Consider the following 26056-nt stretch of genomic DNA (forward strand, 5'->3'; position numbering starts at 1 on the left):
ATTTGCTGTTTTCATTTTTCTCAATACCTCATAATATTCCTTATTTTGTTTAATATATTTGTTTATTTATTAAATGTTGATCCATTCGAAAAACCCTGGTGGAACATCCTTCAAGCATACATTGTTTTCATCGTCTCTTGATCTTATCGGACGATATATATATATATATATATATATATATATATATATATATATATATATATATATATATATATTACTTCGTACCTAATGTTTTGTTGATTTCTTAGGATTCTACTTGTGAAAAAGCCGTAAATGTCTTGGTAGTTGTGTAACTTCTTTGTAGCAAATATGACATTTTTTCTTTAGCGTCCTATAAATAGAAAAACAAATATATATTAAAGCGTAGTTAGCATATACAAAACATACATAACTTTTTTACCTAAAATTTAGTAAAAATAATTAAGTCAGATGACCTCATTACTATAACTACACAAACCGTCCACATTTACTGTGAACCTTTTGTTGAGATCAGGAACCTTCAATACAACGTTATTAATCAAAATATCCATAAGCTTGTCCAGGATTCTTTGATGATCCTGAGTCCATACAAATTTCGAGTTAGTAGACTTCAACTCGCTCAATGGACCCATTAGTTCCTGCATCTCAGATGCGAACTTCGAGTAATAACTGGCTCAGTGGTGGAGCGTTCACCTCTGGTGCTAGGGGTCTCGGGTTCAAACCCTGCTCCCGCCAAGTGAACTTTGTGGTGGACAAACACCGTGTGCGTCGGTTTTCTCGGGGTTCTCCCGTTTCCTCCCACTTTCTTCATTCCACCATTTCATTTATTTCTCATAATCACCGTCTCCTTTAGTCTAACCGGCATAACCGTGGGACGTTAAACTCAAAGATTTCATTTCATTTCATTTTTTCAAGTAATAACTAAAAAATCCGAGAATCCTCAGACCCAGTCTGTTTCTCGGAGGCGGAATATTCCTGACTGCCGCAACTCGGGAAGGATCGATCTTCATTTGATCTCCTGATGTAATGTAACCTAAATACTTCATCTTTTTATAAATAAACATACACTTATCAGGAGAAATGGTTACGTTATATCTACGAAAACGTACCATTACTTTCCTGATAGTTTCCTTGTGAGTTTCTAGATTTGATGAAGATATTAAAACATCACAAAATAATATTTAACTCCCTCTATTTCAAGATCTCCAAGTATTTTACTCATTACTCTTGATAGTATATTACTCCCAGTCTTTATTCCTACTGGAACCCTATTAAATTGGTAAATACCCTTTGGTGTCACGATCTTAGTGATGTCCCTTGAGCTCTTATCTAACTGGATTTGAAAATAAGCTTTCTTTAGATCCAGCTTCGTATGATATTGCTTATCAGCAAGGCTAGTTAGAAATTCTTCCAAATTAGGCGATGGAAAAGGATCATTCACTATTAGTTCGTTTGTTTTCACAAAATTTCCAACTATGCGATAGGTGTTATTTTTATACCTAACTAGGAAACAACTACTCGCATAGTTAGAATGATCGACCTCCATTAGGATACCCTGAGTTTTCAACTCTTGTATTTGCTCATCAAAAATTTTCTCCTTATTTCTCGGTATTGGGAAAGGAGTCTCTTTGAAGGGTTTTTCTTCTGACAAATATAAATGACCATAATAGTCCTTTATGCATCCTACCCTTTCACAGATAACATCGTCATACTCCTTAGTGATCAAGTCTATGAACGAGGTAACACTTGGGTCTCGATATTTCCAAGTTTCGTCAAAATTATTGTTTTTCACCTGTATTTCATCTTGGTTTTTCACCTGCTTTGATCGTCTCGGTTTAATTGGTTTTCGAGGGATAGTCTCACTAAAATACTTCTCACCAACGAATGAAACTTCTCGGCTAATTCGACATCTACGTCTGAAGCCTCGGATTCACTGTCTTTCGAACTCGTAATCGGTTTCTTTTCATTCTCATTCTGTAGCTCCGTTGAAGCCTTAGCCCCATCGTGTCTTCTTTAACACCGACAACCACGCAGTTCTTTGTAGACCTCTTGGTTCTATTTTTCTTTCTTTTCCTCTGTGGTAACGGCTTATTTATTGTAGATTTAATAAATTCATCTCCAAGTACCGGTTCACTTCTACAGGTAACATCATCCTTTGACTCCAAGGCATCCAAGTTGACTACTGACACCATGGCCAAGTCCACCGATGGATGAGAATTTTCACTATTCACAAAGATTTCCTTATCATCCATCTTCTTTTCCACCTCGGATTGAGACCGGAAGTATTTGATTTTCGTTCTGATTCTCGGAAGAAACAGCGGAATTACGTCTATCACTGTTAGATGGAGCACATTCAATTAAATTCCTAAGTTCCAGAAGCTGTTCTGAACTTGGCACATTAATCGTTAAAAGTTGATCCTCTAGTTGATTTAAGTCTAAGTCACATTGCACTCCTTTGCTTGACCATCCCGACGAATTAATATCGGCTCGAAAATATAAAGACGTTTGTCCAAATTCACCTCGTTTGTCATTCCGATTCATCTTTAACTTCTTGTCCTGAAATCTTTGCTGCTTAGCCCAAACTCCAGACTTTAATCCACTTTCATTTCCTCCAACAGAAGGTTGCTGAAAGAAAAGCCGAACTCTTCTTCTGATTCAAAATCATAACTCGGTTCTGATAGTCAAGAATTACTTGATTGGATTGAAGAAAAGGCATCCCCAGTAAACAATCACATGGTAACTTGGACACTACTCGAAAAGTTCTTATCTGGTGAAATCCAGATAGATTAACGTTCAAAACGATTTCTTCGTGAGAACTCATGACCCGAAGTAGCATTGACTATCCTCTCATCAACTTCCCGAATAAATCGTTCCACATTACAGCGATGCACCAATGTTTCGCCACAAGATTGAAACTAGAACCACCATCAACACAGATATTAGCAAAAACATCATTAACCTTCCCGGACACAAAGGTTGCCACCATGCCGTCCAACTCCGAAGGAATTTTCTTAAAACTCTGTTTATTTTTCTCAATTGGACGATCTTTGGATTTAAAATTACTTCTTGGAAATAACGAATCCCTACATGTGTCGTTCACTAAGCCCGATTTACAATTACGATGAACATATCCTGATTCCTTAGTATTTCCAAAAGCATTCCAAAGTTTTGATCCCTTACTGGTCAATGCTGAAAATTGTTTTCCCTTCGTAATTCCAACTAGTTTATTATACTCTACTTCCTCCCGGTGTCTTTAAACAAAGTTTTCAGAGATGTTTAACAATTCTACTCTCGTAAACGGAAGGTAATAGTTCAGCATTTTAAATTTTAACTAGGGTTCATCCCATCTAAAATGATCTTGACTAATTGAGATTCCTCATGAATTAATCCGAAAATTTTCATCGCAATCATCGTTGATTTCACATAGTTATCTACATATTCGTTTAGCCTTTGCTTTCTATAAACCCTTTCGCTAATTAGCATATGAGCGGTTGCAGGCGTTACAAATTTACTAAACATAAATTGTCTAAAGGTATCCCAATCTAAATTTTGGCTCATAGCGTCGGTCACTAATCTCAATACAGGACCTTCACACTTGGTCATTAATATAGATAAAATCATCCCAAAGGAATAACTATGTTCCATCAATGTTTAAAGTTCAAAAATCTTTAGGCTACGTTTACCATCTATTTTCTTTAAATCGCAAAATAATTCTTCAGGAAATTTCATCGAACTCGCATGAGTATACTTTACAATTAGTTTTTGTTCCAGATTTCTTTCAAAGCGATGTGGGTCTAAAAGTACTTAACGTTTTGCTTACTAATGTAACGCTCCTGTCCCCCTGGGCTAGAACCGGAAAGAATTCAGAATAAAAATAAAATATAAATAAATTATTTCTGAGCTCCACCCAGTAATTCCCTAGAAGACGGAACTAGTGTCGAAGGACCTCAACGCTTCTCCAGATTCAAGTTGACTAATACTCTTATGGAACAATCCAATACTCCTCTTTAAAAAAACACAATAAATACATATTTCAAATACAAATGAAATAATACAAATTTCAATTTTGGATAACAATTTTTATTATAATAGTAACAAGTTCAGAGTAGTGTATATGCACCAATACATTAGATTGACGCATATACACTTTGTAAATCAACAACAACCAATAACTAATAAATGAGTATATCCGCAATTAATAAATTAATAAAACCTGGACTCTGAATGTAATTATATATATATATATATATATATATATATATATATATATATATTAAAATATTTGAATAAACGAATTTAATATTCATAAGAAAGAACGATCCTATTGTCTTTTGATATTGAAATTTCAGAATTAATTTCTAATCTCAAAATTACTTTTTTATCCATACAAAAATTTTATTATCAAGACTATATTCATTGAGTCGAATTCTAAATTGTCAAAAATATTTGTATTATTTTTAATTAATACTTTCAGTGCATTTCAGTTAAACTCCAATCTAATTAAATTTCAAAATTGTCAAGTCTGCTCTGATTCAATTTTTAATATAACTCCAAAGTTCTTCAATATCGAAATAATTTATTCAAAATTAATTTATCAGAACACATTTCAAATGCTAATAACATATCACGTCTGATTCTGAAATATTTACCATCAAAATACTTCTGGGGCCGCGGTGGCTCAGTGGTAGAGCGTTCACCTTTGGTGCTTGGGGTCCCGGGTTCGATCCCAGCCCCCGCCAAGTGAACTTTGTGGTGCACAAACACCGTGTGCGTGGGTTTTCTCGGGGTTCTCCGGTTTTCTCCCACTTTCCTCATTCGACCATTTCATTCATTACTCATCATCATCTCCATCTCCTTTAGCCTAACCGGCATAATCGTGGGACGTAAAACTCAAAGACTTCATTTCATTTCATTTAATTTTTTCAAAATACTTCTTCAATCGAATAATTCTCTATCTAGACAATAATCGGTATATTTTTTCGAACACCCTGTATATAATAATTCTCAACAATTCAATGCGCATTAACTCAATATATTTCAATAGTTTAACCAATCCCGATTTCACACTCTGAATCCAGAAAATAAAGAGATTACCAATGTATGATTCAGTTAAAGCAGTCGAACTCAATTCGGTTGAAATAATTTCGGTTAATACTATAAATCCTATAAACAATAAAAAATATGAGGAATATTGGATTCGTGTCGACAAATTCTTTCAAACAAATGTCCAATCGCATTATCAAATAGAAAAAATATTAAAAATGGTAATGTGGGAGGAAAATGAATTCCGACTTTTTTATGATAAGAATAATCTTGAAAGAATAATGCGGATCAGGAATAAAAGGACTTCCAAAGCAGAAATCCAACCAAATAAAGTTCTACAGAATGATGATATGGGAGGAAATCAAGCCAAATTCAAAAAAATGTAAATTGGGAAAAACAAATATCTTCGTAGGCAAAGCGGAGCAGAACAACGATCCTATCCAACAACCTTTCACACACACAAAAATTGACGCAACACTCACTATTAACTTGAACAAAAATTGTTCACTCACCTTTTCAAAAATCATTTAAACACCACTCTTTTACCTCCTCCCTGCTGCTTCGCCACCTCTTTGGATTGCTGTCTGACTTCGCTCAACACTCACGCCAATCGAGACAATTCAGTTTGAATGCCTTATATTTCAATACTATCAAACTGTAATCTGGAGGGCGGGACTGCTCAAGTAGCTCAAGAGCCGAAGAAGGATTAGCTTAAAAGTCTCGGCAATTTAGTTGGCCAAAAAAACCACAAGTTCATAAAGAACTAATGTCTTTAATACAGCTTATAATAACCAGAATTGCCTTTCAAAGAAGCGAATAACATGCGTTCACTAAGCTACGGTGCGATTGATTGATTGATTGAGTAGGGGGTTAATGGGGACGTCAGCAACGAGGCTATATGTCCCCGTCACGATGAATTAGGTTGCGCAGGACTGCACTATTAAAAATGAAAATAATTAAAACCAACAAGACAAAAGTGCTGCTAAAAAATAATAAAAACAAACCAAAGCTAAATAAGATAAAATAATAAATAAGATAAAAAAGATAACAATAACAATATATAAAAAAACAACACTAAAAACGGGAGAAAAGATAAAAATGTAGCAGCAATAAAAAAATTATACAAGCTAAAACTGCTGAGAACGTGAGCAACCCCAATGGCAACTACAAAGTTAAGTGCCCGGCTAACAATATCACTATTATCCCCGAAAGCACGGGCAAGGAAACAAGGCAGTCCAAATCGTTCTCTGAGATCTGAGTATTCAGGACATTCAACAAGAATGTGCTGAATACTCAGAGGGATAATACACTCTTCACAATACGGACGGTTCACGTGACATAATAAATAGCTATGTGTGAGATGAGAGTGTCCGATACGCAGACGCGCCAGGAGCACTTCATCTCGACGACAGGACCAAAATGACGTACGCCACTCTCCAAGTACAGGCTTAACCACGTGTAATTTATTTTCAACGGCCTGGTCCCAATCAGCTTGCCAGTGAAAGCGCATCAAAGAATGGAAATGATTCTGAAGGTCGGAGCAAGGAAGGCTATGCTCCAGTGCAACCCCAACTAAGGCGGCATTCTTAGCAGCTGCGTCAGCACGTTCGTTTCCCCGGATGCCAACATGACCAGGCACCCAGCAGACAACGACGACACAACCATGCTGCTGCAACTGATGGCATCTCACAAGAATGTCCTGAGTGAGAGAGTGCATACTGAAGACATTCTGTAGACTCAGAACCACGCTCTGAGAATCGGTGCAAACGAGCACACGACGTAAAGAAAGTGAAAGAGCATGGTCCAAGGCAAGCTTAAGTGCAATTAGTTCAGCTGTAAACACGGAACACAGGCGATGCAAATGGAATTCAGAGCTGCCCTCGTCAGTGACAAAGGCACAGCCTACGGAATCACCAGCCTTAGAACCGTCCGTATAGAACACACTACAATCGGGGTACTGATCTAACAGTGCGGCAAACATCTGCTGGTACACCTGGAAACTAGTAGCTTGTTTCGAATGCAGAGACAAACTGGTATCATAGCGAGGTATACGAAGCAGCCATGGTGGAATAGCACAAAACTGAACCAAAGAAAGAGAGGGCCACACGAAATCATCAGCAAGGAAACTCTCACACGCCCGGAAGTACCATGGAGGTGTAGAACGAGGACGTGCAGCATAGCGCTCGTAATTCCGACCACCACGGACACGTGGTCTACAAGGGTGGTCTGGAATACAGCGCACATGTGCAGAATAATGAAGAATTAGTCTGTTGCGACGATACGCTAGGGAAGGTTCATTGGCTTCAACGTACAGGCTTGCAACAGGACTGGTACGGTAGGCGCCAGTAGCAATCCGAATACCCAGGTGATGCACTGTATCAAGTTGGCGCAACAAGGAATCACGAGCAGAGCCATAGGCAATACAGCCATAGTCTAACTTGGACCGAATTAGACTACGGTACAAACGAAGCAGAACAGTAAGATCAGCACCCCACGTGCGGTGGGAAAGGACACGAAGGAGATTCAGAGCTCGAAGACAAGAGTATTTAAGATTCCGTACATGTGGTGCCCACGACAAGCGACGGTCAAAAACCAGACCCAAGAAACGGACTGTATCAACGAATGACAAACGGGTGCCATCGAGGTACAAGTCCGGGTCAACAACGCACGTACGCAGCCGGCAAAAGTGAACACATTGGGATTTCTCGGTGGAGAAACGAAATCCAGTCTCATTCGACCAGCGAACGAGACGATTGAGAGTCAGTTGGAGCTGTCGAGTAATGCCGCGAAGGTGGCGGGAGCGACAGAAAATGACAAGATCGTCAACATAAAGCAGACCAGACACAGGAGCCTGGATCTGCGAAAGAACGCTGTTGACAGCGACAGCAAACAACGTGACACTAAGAACACTGCCTCGTGGAACACCATTTTCTTGTACAAAGCGCTCTGAAAGAGTAGAGCCCACACGCACTCTAAAGTGTCGCTCGTGAAGAAAATTCGAAATAAAGTGGGCCATATGCCCACGAAGACCCCAGTCATATAATTGTTTTAGGATTCCGTAACGCCATGTGGTGTCATACGCCTTCTCTAAGTCGAAAAATATAGCTACAAGATGTTCGCCGTGGAGAAAGGCGTCTTGAATTTCACCCTCAAGATTTGCGAGATTGTCTGTAGTTGAGCGGAAACGACGAAATCCACTTTGAAACGTGCTCAAAAGTGAATTTGATTCCAAATACCACACCAGGCGCTTGTTGACCATTCGCTCTAGCAGCTTACAGACACAGCTCGTGAGAGCAATGGGTCTGTAGCTCGTGGGGCTAGTTGCGGCTTTCCCTGGCTTTAAGATGGGAAGAACCACGGCCTCACACCAAGCGGGTGGAAAAAACTCCTCAACCCAGAGGCGACTATACAGCTGCAATAATGCAAGCTGAGAATCGCGGGAGAGGTTGCGCAACATATCATAGGAAACACGGTCAAGCCCGGGAGCAGTATTGGACGATTCGCGGAGAGCAGAATCGAGCTACGGTGCGAACTCTTAGATAATAATTAACGTTATCTACTATAATCCACTCGGGCTCTAAACAAGATTTCAAAGGTACATATTACAAGCCGTTTATAATGTATACCCTTTCCTTCCACACTGACATGCCACCATAAAAAAAGTCAACAAGAATTCCTTTGGAAGGAAATTACTTTGCCGAGTTTATTCACAAATCTAATACTATCCATAAATAACTTGGCCAGAGACTTACTCTCCCTTTTCTTTCCTTATTAAACCAGGCACGTTGCCACGAAACCACTATTGATTAAAAAAAAAGAGCAAAGCTAGTCATAAGATAGCAGCCAAATTATACACTGCCTCTTTGCGATCAAATCTAATTATCATGAATAAGTCTTATGATTGTGACTCTGAACAAAGCAGGTTCTTGCATGCTACCAGTGCACTACACTTTCATGTGTTACCTTCAGAGAAAAAATACCTACAACACATAGCTTTAATAGGCCAACTACACATATTACATGGCACTCTTATGCCTACTGTACTAAACTCATACGAAGTAAGCATGCGATCACTGATTCACTTTCCTTTTTATAAAAAGGAACAAAAGTTTCATATATAAAAATATTGGCTATAATTTAAAAAGCCCATCACCAATAACTTGACTAGTATAGCAAGTTATTTAGCTTTCGAGGACAAAGTGCCCCCTTGTTTCATAACCTCTTAGAACTTTGCTTAGTTCATTTGTAGAACAAGAAGTTGCTAAATTCGTGCCTTCAATACTCAAATCCATCAACTATGTAATCAAAAGAAAGAAAAAACAGTGATTTAAGTTTTGGCATTCAAACATTTTTGCTCGATACTCACTTGCTCCACTATACAGTCATACGCTACGAAGCAGAAATAGCTGGACACAACAACTCCAACAGGAATATAGAGAGCGGAGCTCCTTCTCCACGTCACCCACAAAACGTTAAGACAAGGCAAACACCTTGCGTATCGGTGAGGAAGGCTCGGAGGGAAGGGAGCCGCGCCAACAGCGACTAAAACGAATTACCAAATCGTCTCATACATTGGCACTCTTCACTTTCAATTCTTTTTTTTTTAACACCTATTTAAAAAGGAGAAAAAGGAGAAAAAATTAACCAATTTTTATACAGAACAACTAGATAACTCGTTCAACAGTAACAATTTTCCAGTTATTCTCAATCTTGTTTTACATTTTATTTCCTTTCTCTTTTTTTATCTCTTTATTTTGTGAAGAAGCATCCTGGAATTGGAGTTGCATCAACGACCGCAGGATGGTTTTTTACAACATTCTTGTTGAATGTCCTGAATACTTAGTTCTCAGAGAACGTTACGGACTGTCTTGTCTCCTTAGTTGTGTTTTGGGGGATGATCCTGACGTTGTTGGCCGAGTAGTGAAGTTTGTTTCTGATTGTGGTGTTGCTCACGTTCTGTGAGTTGTTTTAGTCTGTTGTAATTGTTTTATTGCTGCTAAATTTTTATATTATCTCTCATCTTTTGTCTGTTTTTTCTGTATATTGTTATCGATATATATTTTAACTTATTTATTCTTTTATCTTCGGGGCCGCGGTGGCTCAGTGGTAGAGAGTTCACCTCTGGTGCTTGGGGTCCCGGGTTCGATCCCACCCCCGCCAAGTGAACTTTGTGGTGGACAAACACCGCGTGCGTGGGTTTTCTCGGTGTTCTCCCATTTCCTCCCACTTTCTTCATTCCACCATTTCATTCATTACTCATCATCACCGTCTCCTTTAGCCTAACCGGCATAAGCGTGGGACGTAAAACTCAAAGATTTCATTTCATTTCATTTTTCTTTTATCTTCTACCTTTGCGTGTGTTTCCTTTTGATTTAACAGCGCTTTCGTTGTTTGCACAGTATTCATTTTAGTTTGTTTTCTTTTTAATATGCAGTCCTGAGCAACGTTGTTCATCGAGACGGGGACATACAGCCTCGTTGCTGACGTCCCCATTACTCCCCCTACTCATACTCCCGAGATACTTGTGAGCAATATGTATGACTAATGTCCACTCTCCGTAGTAGGGATGGTACTGACACCGAGAGAGTTTCGATCTTTTTTCGGTCTCGTCTTTAATGTGCTTTTCCAGATCGACACGAGATCATGACGGAGAACAGGTTCGTCTCGATACACATACGTTCATTATGTACTTTTGCACATTTGTTCACCATATTGGATGCGTCATATTGCAATTTGCACTTTTAATATTGAATTCCTACACCGTGACCACGAAAACCTCTACTTACCTGCTTTCAGTTCCTGCAGTGTTTTTCATTCTGTCCGCTATATTGGATCCGTCATGTTGAATTCAACATTTTGGTATCCAATTCATACATAGAAACGTTGAGTGTCTCTATATATCCAATTTCAGATCCATAGCTTTTTTTGTAATTTGTGTCCACCATGTTGGATCCACCATTTTGATTTGTAAACATTGATTGTCAGATTCGTATTCAGCTACCTTTCAAATTTATGTATACCACGTCTCAAAACAATTCCATCATAGCTTCTAATTTTGTCCAAGTTTTCTGGTGTTTCCGAGCATGCTTTGTTCTGATTTTTAATTGGTCGCCACGCCCCCTACAGGCTCCATTCAAGCGAGATATTTCACATGGGAGATACACTCGGTGTGACCTTTCCAATAATATATAACACGCAGATTCCTGCGTACCACTTCATGTACTTCTCTAGTTAGTATAACAGGTTTCTGTGAATATAGAGATCTTGCATTTAATCTTGGTCCCCATTTTGATGTTATTATTGAAGCTCAAGTGCACTTTTTGGAGCTTCTCATGAGGTCAACGGCGCCGGCTTTCCAAAATTTATGTGAGTGTATATCAATTGGGGGGAGATGTTATATGTTTTCAGGGAAGTTTCGAGATATATATATATATATATATATATATATATATATATATATATATATATATATATATATAATTGATTCATTCATATATAATTGATTTCCTGTTAGTTAAAATCTTTTATGAAGACTGACATAAAAGGTCGTACTGTAATAAAGTAAAAATATACCGGTACTATTAGAATAAGTTAGGGTTCCCCTAGTTCAGTCGGTAACACGGATGACTTAAAAGCAAGAGAAACAGCTTCAAACTCCAATCCAAGGTTAAGTTAATATAATGAATATTCTCAACATATGTATCATTTAAACAACTTACATAATGCATAATGATTGTAAGGGGCAATGATATTATCAACGTCTTACTAAAAGAAAGTGCTATATTAATACAAAGTAAATTGAATTAGGATTTTAGATTTCTGGGCTTTCGGCATCTATGTCCATGTTAGCCCGTCACGTTTTGAGGGATGACGTCCCTCGGCGAGCACACTATCCGGGGAAAGGGAAGGAAGGAAGCGGCCTGGGACCTACATAAGTTAGGTACCATCCTGGCATGAATGAGGAAAACCCTTTTTACACTTTTACGACCGAGTGCCCCCACCGGGAATCAAACCCGGCACCGCTCGCACCGAAGGCGAGAGCGTTAGGGACTACGCTACGCGGGGCCGCAAAGTAAAATGAAAAATATCTTCATAAACGCAAATAATTTTAATAGTACTGCAGAAAGAACTATACAAGGATTGTGTTGTTTACATAAACTACAAAACGACTAACTTAAGTATGTTGCTTGGTTGCCTATATTTGAACGAACACAAAAACGAATGAACAAACATATTTGAATGAAACAATCAGGTTTTAGAGATTAGAAATTTTAACTTCCATCTCTATGTTTTAATTGTTTATTATTTTCTGATAATGGCAAATGAGAAATATTTAATTTTTTTCAATCACACTAAAAATGTTGTGGGTGCTGGAGATCCGGTGTATCCACGTAGTCGGCGTTCATGCATGAGGTAATAGAATACAGCAATACACTTTACACTTTCTTGCAGAAATGCAGGGTTGGCAAACACCATGGTTTTTGTTGAAAAATCCAAAAATCCCCCGGCTTTTTTGGTTTAAATAATTCGCCCTATGTATTTATATCACAAATAGACAGAAATAAGTTCGTTTCGCCTTTGTGTTATTATGCAACAACAAGCTTATGCTGAAGGGATCACATAAGCTTGAAGCGAGATCCAAACCGCTTCTCGGCTTACATCCGAGAGAAATTATCCTCCATTTGAACTCGAAACCGGGACTAATTGGCCACAAATGCGATACGTCTGCCGACTCACTCACGAAGGACTCCTAATAAAAATACGTAGTTTTGATCTTTACATACTTAATATAATTGTCAAGAGTCGTTTCAGGAGGACAAAAAGATAAACAGTTGCACAAGTGAAACCATTATACAGAATTACATGTGGACAATTTCAAAGTACTGCAGAGTACAGGAGAACTAATTTAGTCCAATTTTTTTTTTAAATCGACTTAATTCGCATATATCAGTAAGAAGAGTGAATAAATATACGAATTATTTGCGTCCACTTTTGCTCTGACCCATTTGTACATAAATATATACCAAAGATACTTCTGATTTCAATAAATGCCTCTCGTGGGGATTGTATGACCCCCTTTAAAAAGTACTGCATTTCGATGTTTTGTCAATACTAAACATTATTAAAACGAAACAATATTTATAAGTTTTCGATTATCGCAATTGCATAACAATAACAAACTATAAAAAAATCACGAAAGAAACATTCATAAACTTATAAGAAAAAGTTGCTCTTAATCTCTTTGAATAATGAATGGAAAATTTAGGTCTGAATATAATACGAATAATATATAGGAGCGAAACGTGATACCCCACAAATGTGTGTTCATCGAGATTTAACGACACTTATACTTTTACGAACATTTCTTGTCTTATTTATTTTTATTTTTGGTTTAAACCAGTAGGTTTAAAAAAAACAGCAGGCATAAACCATGGTTTAAACCGGACAACCCTGCACAAATTTTTATACTAAAGTAAAATATACAATAGAAAAAGAAAAAAAGAAAACAATGAGTCATAGCAGGTTCAGGGTCGCAGCTAGAGAGTTCGGCGCCCCCTACACCCACCTCAACATTTTTTCTTTCTTTAACATGTAAGAGAAGCAGCTTTTGTTGTTATGGTACACTGAACTTTAAGCTGCTCGGACAACCATTGCAACAGCCAAAAGAGATTATTACGGTTGAGCTGCTCGGACAACCATTGCAACAGCCAAAAGAGATTATTACGGTTTTTTTTTAAAAAAAAAAAAACAAAAACAAATAAGAGCTATTCAAGATGCTTATTTTCCACTTTTTGTTAAACTTGACAAGATTGCCTTTGGTTGTATGCAACTGCACGTGGAAAACAGCTATGGAAATCTTCAACTATTTACAATGTTTAATATTATCGAGAAATGAAATTTCGATACATTAGAAACTATGTCCTACTAAAATGTTCGAAATGGGTGACAACATTAATTCCCAGTAATAATTGTAAACTTTTGTAATTTTATTCTGTATATTACACCCTAATATCATTTCAATTTCGATTCTTTTACGGTAAAAAATATTTTGTGAAATGTAACGGAAATTCAGAAGGAGCCTTTGTGAATTTCTCAATATTGTTCGATGGAGGTGAAGAATATATCTGTATTCCAAAACCAAATATAGTTTGGCTAGTACATATCTTTGAAATTACGTTAATTACTTAATTTGTTAAGGAACGAAAGTTCTGGATTTAAGGTTACTTATTATTAATTAACATACTAAAATACACTGACGTTATATATATATATATATATATATGTGTGTGTGTGTGTGTGTGTATGTTTGTATGTAGATAGATAAAAATATCACACAACTGGATACGTATGCTTTAGAAAAATCCTGGTAGTGATCAGTTCTTGAAACCGTTGGATTGTTCTCGTTACTTAAGGCCTTATTCTACAACTGCTTCAATTTCGAAAATACTATTACCCACCCTTGTTTACCTTAATTTGTAATATTTCCACACAAACATCTGCTTACGTGTGCCTTTTTACTCCTTTCATTTCCATACCTTCATTCTTACCGTTAGGTATAAAAGCGTGACAAAACTCATCACCATCAAAACTCTGAACACTTATTTCAGACTTAGACCATTTCTGATTTTCAAAACGCTCCTGCGTACACTATAAGACACTACTCGGCACCTTGTATATCACACCATCAATAACCAATCTTATAGAGAGAGCTCCCGTATGGCTAAGGGTTAGCGTACGCGCCTTTGGGTAGGAGACCCGAGTTCGATTCCCGGCGGGAGCTCATGCGGTTCGGACTCCACCTTAAGCTGCAGGTCCACATCTCATATAGCCTTGCTGCTGAGAGACGCTAAACTGAAATGAAATCAAATTATATATGGCCTATAATAACTATCTTTAAGTAATAATAAAAACTAATGACTTATTGGAATATTTGGGTTGCGAGTGAGAAAATTTTTAAGAAATCTATTTCTTTGCAAATCGAAAGATTATTGACTTAATAGGGCGCCAATACTTTCTCGGGGCGACGTGTCGTTTACTCATTTGCAATAGTTTTCCTTTCTTTGATTTGATTTGATTTGGAGTTTGTCCCGGTCATCAGCGAGGCTATATGAGACGTGGACCTACTGATTAACGTGGAATCCGAACCACATGAGCTCCCGCCGACAACCAACCTGATCGGAGCCGTAGCTAGGAGGAGGGGGAAGCGAGTGGGACGGTTGCTTCGGTCGCTGATAGCTTTTCCTTTCGTCTTGCTCGTTCGGCGCCCTCTAGCTATCAGCACCAGGGGCAACCGTCCTTCTCGCTTCCTCCTCCTCCTAGCTACGGCTCTGATCAGGTTGGTTGCCGATGGTTTCTATTTGGATAAATGTGAGCTTAATCATTCGAAACGTTGAGAAGACCCGCGGGATTACAAAATATGATATATCACTCAATTATAGTTGAAAAAACTGAAATCTTTGAGTTTTACGTCCCATGCTTATGCCGGTTAGACTAAAGGAGACCGTGATGATGAGTAATGAATTAAATTGTGGAATGAAGAAAGTTGGAGGAAACGGGAGAACCCCGAGGAAACCCACGCACACGGTGTTTGTCCACCACAAAGTTCACTTGGTGCAGGCTGGGTCAATTACGCGTATAATTGAGACTGCATAGGGAATACATATCTGCGACTTTATATAAGACGACGAGATAGCTTGGTAAATGAAAAGGAATAGTTGGGTTTTAAGTCCTGCAGCTATGCTGGAGATATTAAAGAAGACAGTGATGATAATCAACGAAATGGTGGAATGAAGAGAGTGAGGAGAAATGTGAGAATCATAAAAACCCATGTACACGATGTTTGTCCACCAAAAACCCCCTGCGAGATGGTACCGAATTAGGGACCCCACGCACCAGGAGGAACGCTCTACCACCGGGCCTCGGTACATTGTTATGAGAAGACAGAAGGAAGAAAAAAATCATATTAACTTTCACCATAAACAAACCTCAAAGTTTCGGGGAAGAACTAATACCGACTTTGTTACAAAAGGTAGAGCGAGGTCCACACACGATCAAAAAAAAAAAGAAAAAAAGAAAAAGAAAGAAACTTGTAGCGTTAAGTGCTTATCATATTGGTAGATGAAAAAAGAAAAAAATAAAGGAAAAAGATTTACGCTAATTACAGACATGCAACTCCATGAGCTAAACAAAATAACAATTTATAATGTATGTAATACAGAAGATACCCTCCCCCCAAAGAAGTAACGTCAGCAAATTTGAGAAACAAATCAAGTAAGAAAAACTGTATTAACCTAAATCTAGCTGCTAGTTACTGAATATAATTAAAATGGAGTCTTGAAACACTGCGCTTACAATATAAACTTTTATTTTTGTTTCTATTTTACATATTGTATAATAAGTATAAATATTAAAGGAACTCAAATTTTCCTAAGAACTACAATAAACTGTATCAGTGTCATACTGTACACACATATGCTTGACATTTAAAAAAAAAAAAACAACAACATAAAACTTGTGTTATTTCTAAATGTGAAAAGAAAATAACTAATAAAATTTTATACTACATTATGCTAAATATAAACAGCTATGAACCAATATTACCATTAAACTCTTAAAAAAGTAGGGACTTTTAAATTACACTACATTTGCTTCTATTTTTAGAGAATGAACATTCATCCACAAGAACATAATAAAATAAGGAAAATATTAAATATTCATAGACTGTGTATTCTACTGTAAGATATTTGTAAACCGATAAATATTTGAAACAATCTGAAACGCGCTATTTCCTCCATTAGGAACCACATCATCACTATCATCTTTTGCCACTATGCATTCTAGGCGTGGATTTTGTAGATTCACTAGAGAACCACACACCTGGAAAGCAGTCGTTGCGTAACTTCTCATATTTACTGGAAAGTTATCCATTATATTAAAAGCTTTCGTGCGACCAATAGCTCGTTCGACATGAATCCGTGCTCGTACAATTCTAGTTGTAAGGTTTACTTTTTCTGGTGTATATTGATTGTTCAATATAAAAAAAAAGTAACACATTGACCATAACGCCTGGAGGTACACAATCCTGTATTAAAAAACCTTTGTGTGCTAGCACAAGATCTCCGGGATTCAATTGTGTTGCTATGCCACAGTCTCGAAAAATCTCTTTGTCTGATGTTGAACCTGGGTACAAGTCACTAACGAAAGTAATAACACCATTCTGTGGAACCCCAATCAGTCCCTTGAAGGTATTAAAAGCTTTGTAGTGAGAATATGTCGAGCTGTTCAACCATACTTGATCGAGGAACTGAACATATAATCTCCGTGCAATCTACTATTACCCTACAGTTTAAAAATTGATCAAAGTAATTTGACATTACCGTTTGACATTTTTTTTTAAAGAAGGTAAAACGTTCATTATAGGGCGAAATAACGTCGTGAAGCAGATGCAAACAAGTGAGAAAAATATTTCGTGTTGCTGTTTAAGAAATTCCGAAACGGAATGCGAGGTTCTTGTAAAATAGTTTAGCTTCAATTTCATAATTGTTAACAGCTGATCGTCCTGGGGAATTGATTCAATAGCAACTACCATAATAGTGTATTTCTTGGAGTAAACACCATTCCAATAAACAATCAAATATTCAACTATCAGGCAGACCTGTGTAATAATTAAACATATATGTGTCCGAATGAAATGCTTTAACGCTCATTCTTTGCATTATTGGATCAGAAACGGTCCCATGTAGTTCAAAAAAGTCTATTCGAAATTGCTGCTCTGCCACTTGTGCCTTCAAACTCTTCACTTCGTTTTCTAGAATGTCAACCATATTGTCTTTGGCTTGTACTTCTACACAAAAACTATTGAAAAGCATTTATTGAATACTACTAATAGTGACACGATTACTGCTATTGTAAATTGTTTTGTTATATGAATAACATCGAGTCATTCTATCATATATCCGACTATGGAACAATCTATTCTAATAACTTGAAATATCAATAAATACAATTCATATACCGTATGTTGAACGTGTTTTACGCACAGCAATATAAACAGCCCCCCCTTTTTTATGAAGGTACTAGTAGTTAAAGCCCATACTGTAGCGCCATGGTGTCGTTTCTAGGAAATCTAAAGTAAGTGCTGTATACACTGGTCCCCCTGCAGTATCACTTTCAAAAGAGTAACATATATAAAATCAAATAACATTCTTTGCGTGAAAAAAGTTCACAAGGGACATGGCCCGGCATAAACAATACCAACTCCCTCCCCACTCTTTCTTTTATATGCCATGTCTTCACCGTCGTTACAGCCCTCCTAGTACTATGAAACTCTTTTTCCATGGTGAAATGAAAAAAGATGATGTAATTGACGCTACTTTACAAGTATATAAACCAAAAAAACTAGCAGAAAACACGTTATGAAATTTATTTTATAAAGCTCGTTTCGGCGTCCTCTGAGCATGACGCTAATAAACCCGCGATCATGTAATATGAGCCGTTAATGACTGAAAATCAGACTATATCCGCCCACAGCGCAACGGAGTTGCCACCGAGTTTCAAGGTTATTTGTTCAATCGCCTTGAATGACGGAGGCCGGCGACACCAGGGATGTATGGTCAACAGAGACAGGAGACCAACAGACGACGCAGACGGTACGATCCAGAGGTATGGAGTATCAGTCATGATACGGGACGCATTTTTCTGGCATGGAATGGGCCCTCTGGTCGTTCTGGAAGAGTCGTTGATTGTTCCGCAATATCGTCAGCTACTCAAAGACTTTCTTTAACCGTTTACTGCCGTTAACATCCGGACGACTCAAAATCGTAGATAAAACACATGCAAGAAAGTTGAGAGCTAATGGTATGTGACTATTACCCAGGTGGATGATCGGAAACAACCGAATTCAAATAACAATATTTATTAGAAAGAGGGCCTGAATATTTAAATATACAATTTAAAGTATTTTACATTGCGAAAATATTTAACTAAATATTTGTCCAAAATATTCGTCCACCGTTCCGATAAACTGTGATACTTATGATAGTTGTTCTGCCATGTAGCACGTGTTTTCCTATTTTTCTTTCTTGACTATGAGCTCACTACTTGCTCCTCTGCCGAAGATTCCCAGTTCCTGCCTGCTTCAGCCACCGTCGAGTTCGAAGTGAACGAGTCCCTCCCGCTGCTTGCCGAGTATAGCCGCTTCGCCGACTGACAGCAGTGTTGCCAACCTTTGGGGTGACGTCACGTACCCAGCTCTATGGGAGGGGACTACCACGAAACAATGGTGGGGGCGCGTATTTAATGGATTTCTCTATTTATTACTTCTGGTGCCTTCAGCACAGTATTTTCCGATAGAAAAATCCACTGTTACTGGAGTTTCATTCCTCTACCAGCATGCCATTTGAGTCGCATGAGAAGTAATTTTATTTTCATAAAACATTTTGTCTAGAAGATATATGTCATCGAGAGTGAATGAATTTGTTTGCTTGAAGATTCGAAGGTATGACTGCTCCTCTAATTCATGCATATATTGGAATATCTTTTCTGCTAATGCTGTATCCAATTCTGTAGCCGATAATAGCTAATTACATGACCTGTTTTCTGGAAAAGTCCCACGAGGATCTTATTTCTAGTAGCTTGGTGAAGAGCTGACGCAAGACCAATATATTTGATGTCAGTTGCTGTCTCCTGCTTACACAATAAACAATATCTTTGGCAATGCTTAAGACAATCAATATAATCAACAATGTCACACTCATCATTACCACTTTCACAATCCAGTACATGTATTTTTCCAAACATCATACAGAGAAAAATTACCAAACTTTTAGGGACAATATCAGAAGCACTTTTTCGGCTAATATGTACACATTGTGACATTGAATTGTTTTTGATGTCGGTTCGCATTTTCAAGTGTATGAATGGGAGGAAGAAACCCGTTACCATCAATCTTACCAGTGGGAATGAATGTCTCGCCTTCACTGTTCAATTTTCTGGATACACCATAAGATATACAAGCACAATGGGATGGAATCAAAAGCATCGAAATTGTTTGGACGTCAGTTTTTCCTCTGGGTATGAACAGCATTGTATCCCCAAATTCTGACTGCAGATGATCTTTGAACATTGAGAGTCGGCTTATGTAGCTAACAGGTATGAAAGCTGAACAGGATTCTGCCAATTCAATGTAGCGAGCCCATACATCGTTTAGTTCCAGAATATCTCCTCTGTTCATCTAGCATGGTATTTCCTGAACACGCCACACCATTATTATATCACGTGACTTAGATTTGTCACTAGTATCCGGAGTTTCACTGTAGTAAAACTAAATAGTAGAATATCCTAATTTTTAAAAAAAAAATCACATTCCGTGTGCTCCTTCGTAAAGAAAGCAACACACCTAAATTTTCAGCTTTTATGAAGTCAAAGGATACCCAATCCTCCTGATGCTACCCTGGGCGTTGCGTCCGATTTACGTAATGATGTTACCAAAATGGCGGGCTTCAGAAACGTTTCGTTTCGCACAAATGGCCATAAAGTGAAAACCGTTTGTGATAGAAACTTGTAGAAAACTGATTTGAAATCACAATAAACTAATCTACATTATTTTGTCGTACAAGTGCGAAGAAAAGACGTCATATGCTACAAATTTCACATTTCTTCGCAAAATTGAAAAAAAAAAAATCTCTTCTAGAATGTGAACTTGTTAAATGTGAATAGAAGATAATGCCGTACCTTAAAGCACACGCATAGAATTTGTAAAAAGGAATTTAGAATGATTGTATTCTCGTTCAACAGAAGTTTGCAATTTGAATAGATGCAGTTCGGTGCTAGTTTCTGTAAAACAAACAGCAATCTTCAAATTTCAAAATGTCATAATTTTTAGAGAGAAAGAAACAACAATGTTGTGAATTCAATTTTCCTTATTTTTGTCATTCCATTTTAATTTGAACTGAATAACTGTTACATTAAATTGAATAACTTTGTATTTGAATTATGATTACAAACATATGGAACAGATAGAATGCAAATAAACTGGCAGTACTTAGCTATCCCTAGACTGCTCGTATTGAATTTCTGTTTTCTGTTACTTTCTTAATATACCAATGTCTACACCTGTTGAAAGTTTGGGATTTCTTTGATTTTCTTCGGTAATCAAAAATGAGGGTAAATAAAAATATTCAACAGAATAACTGTAACATTACTGTTGATTCTATTTTTTTTTAAAAGGTTCTTTCTCGTCATAGTCACTGTCATCATCAACCTCCGCCTTATCTTACTTGTCCGAATTGTTTTCACAATTCTCTGGATCCCTTCACATGCACATATTTCAGAACACGGCAACTTTCTGAAAAATAAACAGACTACTGAACAAGACAGCACTTAATTAATAAAAAAAACACGACGTTTCGATCTTCTAGCCAAGATCCTCATGAGACGTACGAGCTCGTAGAATGCGAAAGCGCTGGAGATTGTCATAAGTAGGAAGACGATTAAAAGTGGCAAGAGCGCGCCAACGATCCAGGATAGCCTCACGAATGTCCGCAGACCACCAGGGAACACGCCGGTAGGAGACGTCGCCACCACAGTCTGGAATGGAACCATGAGCAGCGTCAACAACAGTCTGCTCGAAAGAATCTGCTACTGCTGCGACAGGCAGTTCATCACGACAATGAAACGCACTGAGTTCAAAGAATTTACGCCAGTCAGCACGCGGATGAGAAGTAAAGGAGGAGCAACAAGAAGACAATCAAGAAACAAGGGAAAATGATCACTGCCACAAAGATCAGAATGTACTCTTCATGTCAATGAGATTGAGAGCCCTGCGCTGCACATGGAGATGTCGAAACAGGAGTATGTGCCATAGGTAGTGGAAAAATAAGTAGGAGTGCCGTCGTTAAGGATGAGCAAGCTACTCTCCTCAAGAATGAATGAATGAGGGTTTTAAGGGGGAGGTCAGCATCAAGGGTATGTGTCCCCTTCACGATAAACACGGTTGCTCAGGACGAGAAGATTAAAAAGAGGAACAGGTTAAAACGAATAGAATTCAAAGAAAGAAAAACGCTGCTAAATGAAAAAAAAATTCAAAGAAGAAAATAAAAGAATAAATAAAATATATAACAAGAACAATATACAAAGAAAAAACAATAAAAGCACAGAAAAGATGTAAAAGTATTGCAGCCATAAAACAGTAACAACAAACTAAAAAAGCTCAGGGAGAGTGAGCAACCCCAGACGCACGAATAAACTGAAGTACCCGTTCAACAGTATTACTATCATCCCCTAAAGCACGGATAAGGAGACAAGGCTGTCCGTAACGCTCTCTGGGATCTGAGTATTCAGGACATTCAATAAGAATGTGCTGAATACTCAGTGGGGCAATACACGCTTCACAATACGGACAGTCCGTAGTACGCAGCAAATAACTATGCGTTAGATAAGAATGTCCGACTCGCAAACGCGCCAGGAGCACTTCATCTCGACGACTGAGACGGGAAGACGTTCGCCAATCCCCAAGAACTGGTTTAACTGCGTCAAGTTTATTATCATGTGCTTGGTCCCAAACTGTTTGCCAGTGAGTGCGCATCAAACTACAAAATATGACGACAAAGATCGGAGCAACGAAGGCTATGCTGAAGGGAAACCCTAGCCAAGGCGGCGTTCGTTTCCCCGAATGCCGACATGACCGGCACTCAGCAGAGAACGAAGACACAGTTCTCCTACTGTAGCTGATGGCATCTCACAAGAATGTCTTGAGCAAGAGAACTTGGGCTAAAGACATTCTCTAGATTAACGATAACGCTCTCGGAGTCGGTGTAAACTAGCACGCGACGTAGTGAAAGCATGGTCAAGGGCAAGCTCGATCGCAGTTAGTTCAGCAGTGCAAACTGAACTCTGAGCTGACTTCGTGGGAAACAAAGACACAACCAACAGAATTCCCATCTTTAGAACCGTTCATATGAAATATGAAAATCGGAGTCCTGTTCGGTAGACCTGGGAGCTGGTACCTTGCTTCGAATAAGAACACAAGCGTAAATCAATTCGTGGAGGTCGAAGCGTCCATGGCAGGACAGCACAAAACTGGATTAGCGAGAGAGAAAGCAACACGAAATCGGCAGTGAGAGGACTCTTACGCGCCTGGACGTACAATTGGCGTGTAGGAGAAGGACGTGAAGCATAGCGCTCGTAAATCCGACCACCACAGAGACAGGGTCTACAGGGATGGCCAGGCATACAGCGCAGATGTGCAGAATAATTTAACAAAAGTCTCTCACGACAAAATGTTAACGAAGGTTCGTTGGCCTCAACATAAAGGCTGGCAATAGGACTAGTACGAAAAGCGCACCCAGCTGATGAATTGTGTCTAGTTGCCGCAGCACAGAAGAGCAAGCAGACGAATACACAATACAACCATAGTCTAACTTGGAACGGATTAGACTACGGTATAAGCGAAGCAAAGCAGTTCGATCAGCTGCCCATGTTCGGTGGGACAGGACACGAAGATGATTCAGAGCGCGGAGACAAGAATTCTTAAGAGAGGGAATGTGTGGTGCCCACGTCAACCGACGGTCAAAGAGTAAACCCAAGTAACTGATAGTATCAACGAATGACAGACGAGTGTCATCGAGATACAAGTCCGGGTCAACAAGAACGTTGACGGCAAAAGTGGACGCATTGAGACTTCTCTGTGGAAGACCGAAGTGTCTTGTATCTTGTCTTACGCTTTAACTCTTTGGCGATTAACATCCCCGTTTTATGCAAACTTTGAAAGCGCATTAAACCTAACAGGAAATTACAAGTTTTAACGTACATCGATTAATTTGTTAAATACAAACTATAACTTTCGTTTTCTCTAATTACTTTCCTCATACGAGTAATGCAGAAGAAAAAAAACAGTGATTAAATTAATTTATATTAATTGACAAGAGCCTTTAGAGAAGCTACTATTCTTAGTTAAATAGTATTAAATGCTAAGTGACAAATTTAACTTCAAAGGATTAAAATGAAATTCAAATTCAATTATAGCAATTTAAAGTAATCCATTAATCGTATAGAACTTAACATAGCGCTATTCAATAGCTCCATTTTCTTTCCGTGCTAAATTTCAGTCAAGAATCCATCCTACGGAAGAGTAACTCTTCACGTTCGATGACACAAAAACACTCTTCTCCCTGCTGTTAAACCAGCTGTTCCCAAGGCCGGAATGAAGCGGGCGAAGCAATCTTCACACCACGGATAAAGTGAGGGGCGTGGTGTCACAACGACACAATATGCAGCTGAAACACTGCCATCTGTTATCCGAAAAGCGAAATATTTGTAACTCACAGCTTGTTTCACAAAGATTTGCGGAACTTCTTATCGCATAATTTTTATTTTTACCTTTTTTTTTTTAAAAAAAATAAACTTATTTTTGTGACAACATGTCACAACCTCCCTCCTACCAATAAAAAAATTGTATATATATATATATATATATATATATATATATATATATATATATATATATATATATATATATATATATATATATATATATATATCAAAAGTTTTGTAACAATAGCAACAAACCTCAATAAACATAATATACTTCATATATGAATATAAATATGTAATTTTATCAATATTTCAAAAGTCTCTATGTTTTCATTTTTATTTCAACACTTTGTATTTAATTTTTAAACATCTCGCAAATTTCCTAACCTGGAAATGTCACTGACACAATCAATTTTAAATTTCCTGTATTTAGATTACAAGTCTATCATAGTTTCTTCTTATTTAAACATCAATTTGAAGTTTTCAAAAATTTCAAAATTGGAAGTCGACTTTACAAATTCTCCTGGATTTCTTCTTTGGTAGAAATTTTCGCTGGAAATTGCCAACCAATAGAACAAGTAGACAATGATTAACACCTTCATTTGTATCCAGCATGCATTAGGCAGCTAAAACGTATAGAACAGGTGAAGGAGACAATTATAACACTCACAACACTAAGGACCCGCCTTACAATGTACAGAATTTGAAGATTTTGCATATTATGGGTTATCAAGCTCCTATATATACATTAAAAAAGTTATTTTGTTCTATCTGGATATCTTCACTGAGTTTTAAGCCGTTGCGTTTTCGCAACGTTAGCGGGAAAGTGGTACTTAATGAAGTAATTATAAAATTTGCTGTTTCGTATGTTTTTACTTTTTTTTTACTTTTTGTCACAATACTAAGAAAGAACCTCTTATTCCAACCATTCTATACCTAATACAACACCAAAATAACTATTTTATAAAAATAATATAAAATAATAACTAGTCATAGCATAAAACATAATTTTCTAATTACAGCAAAATATGTGTTTAGAACAACACAAATTTACATTTTAGCAAGCGAGTACAAAATTGATTCATTTTATAACTAACGAAATGCCTCTGAACATTTTGTATGCAATGGCATAACGCAAGTGAGGCAAAAAAAAAAAAATAGTCTGACTATATTCCCTACACCTACATCACTGAACCTTTTCATATTTTCTGAGATGGTGAACCTGTTGAGTTGTATTTCTAATAGTTGTCTGAAGGGCAAATCTGCTTAGACGTCCTGTAGCTCGATTACTGTGTCGTCCAGAAACCGCAAGAGCAATGTTCAGAAGATTGCGTGTAATTTCCCTGCGAAATTGGAGAAGTGATTTTTTATCTTAGGGATATACAAGCTGCCACAATTTCCATGCATTTACCATATATACGTCTATGAAGTTCACAATAATCAGCTACCACCGTTTCTTGCCTCGGAATCTGATTCGATAATTCGACACCATATTATCAAGTAGATCGACTCCTCCCATGTTAGCATTATACTCTTTGATGACATTTGGCTGTGGTACTGTTATTTTAGTTTTCATTCGAGAATAGTGTCCCACATTTGAAATTGGTTCAACATTGCTACAATCAGTAGCGACCGTCACGATGAAATTATCATTCCATCGAACAACAAGTATTTCTTTATCTTCCTCAAAGCAGTAATCCATGCTACCTCTCTCTTGCTTTAC

Source organism: Thermobia domestica, chromosome 7 (genome assembly GCF_964235325.1).
Source record: "Thermobia domestica chromosome 7, izTheDome1.hap1.1, whole genome shotgun sequence".
NCBI lineage: Eukaryota > Metazoa > Arthropoda > Insecta > Zygentoma > Lepismatidae > Thermobia > Thermobia domestica.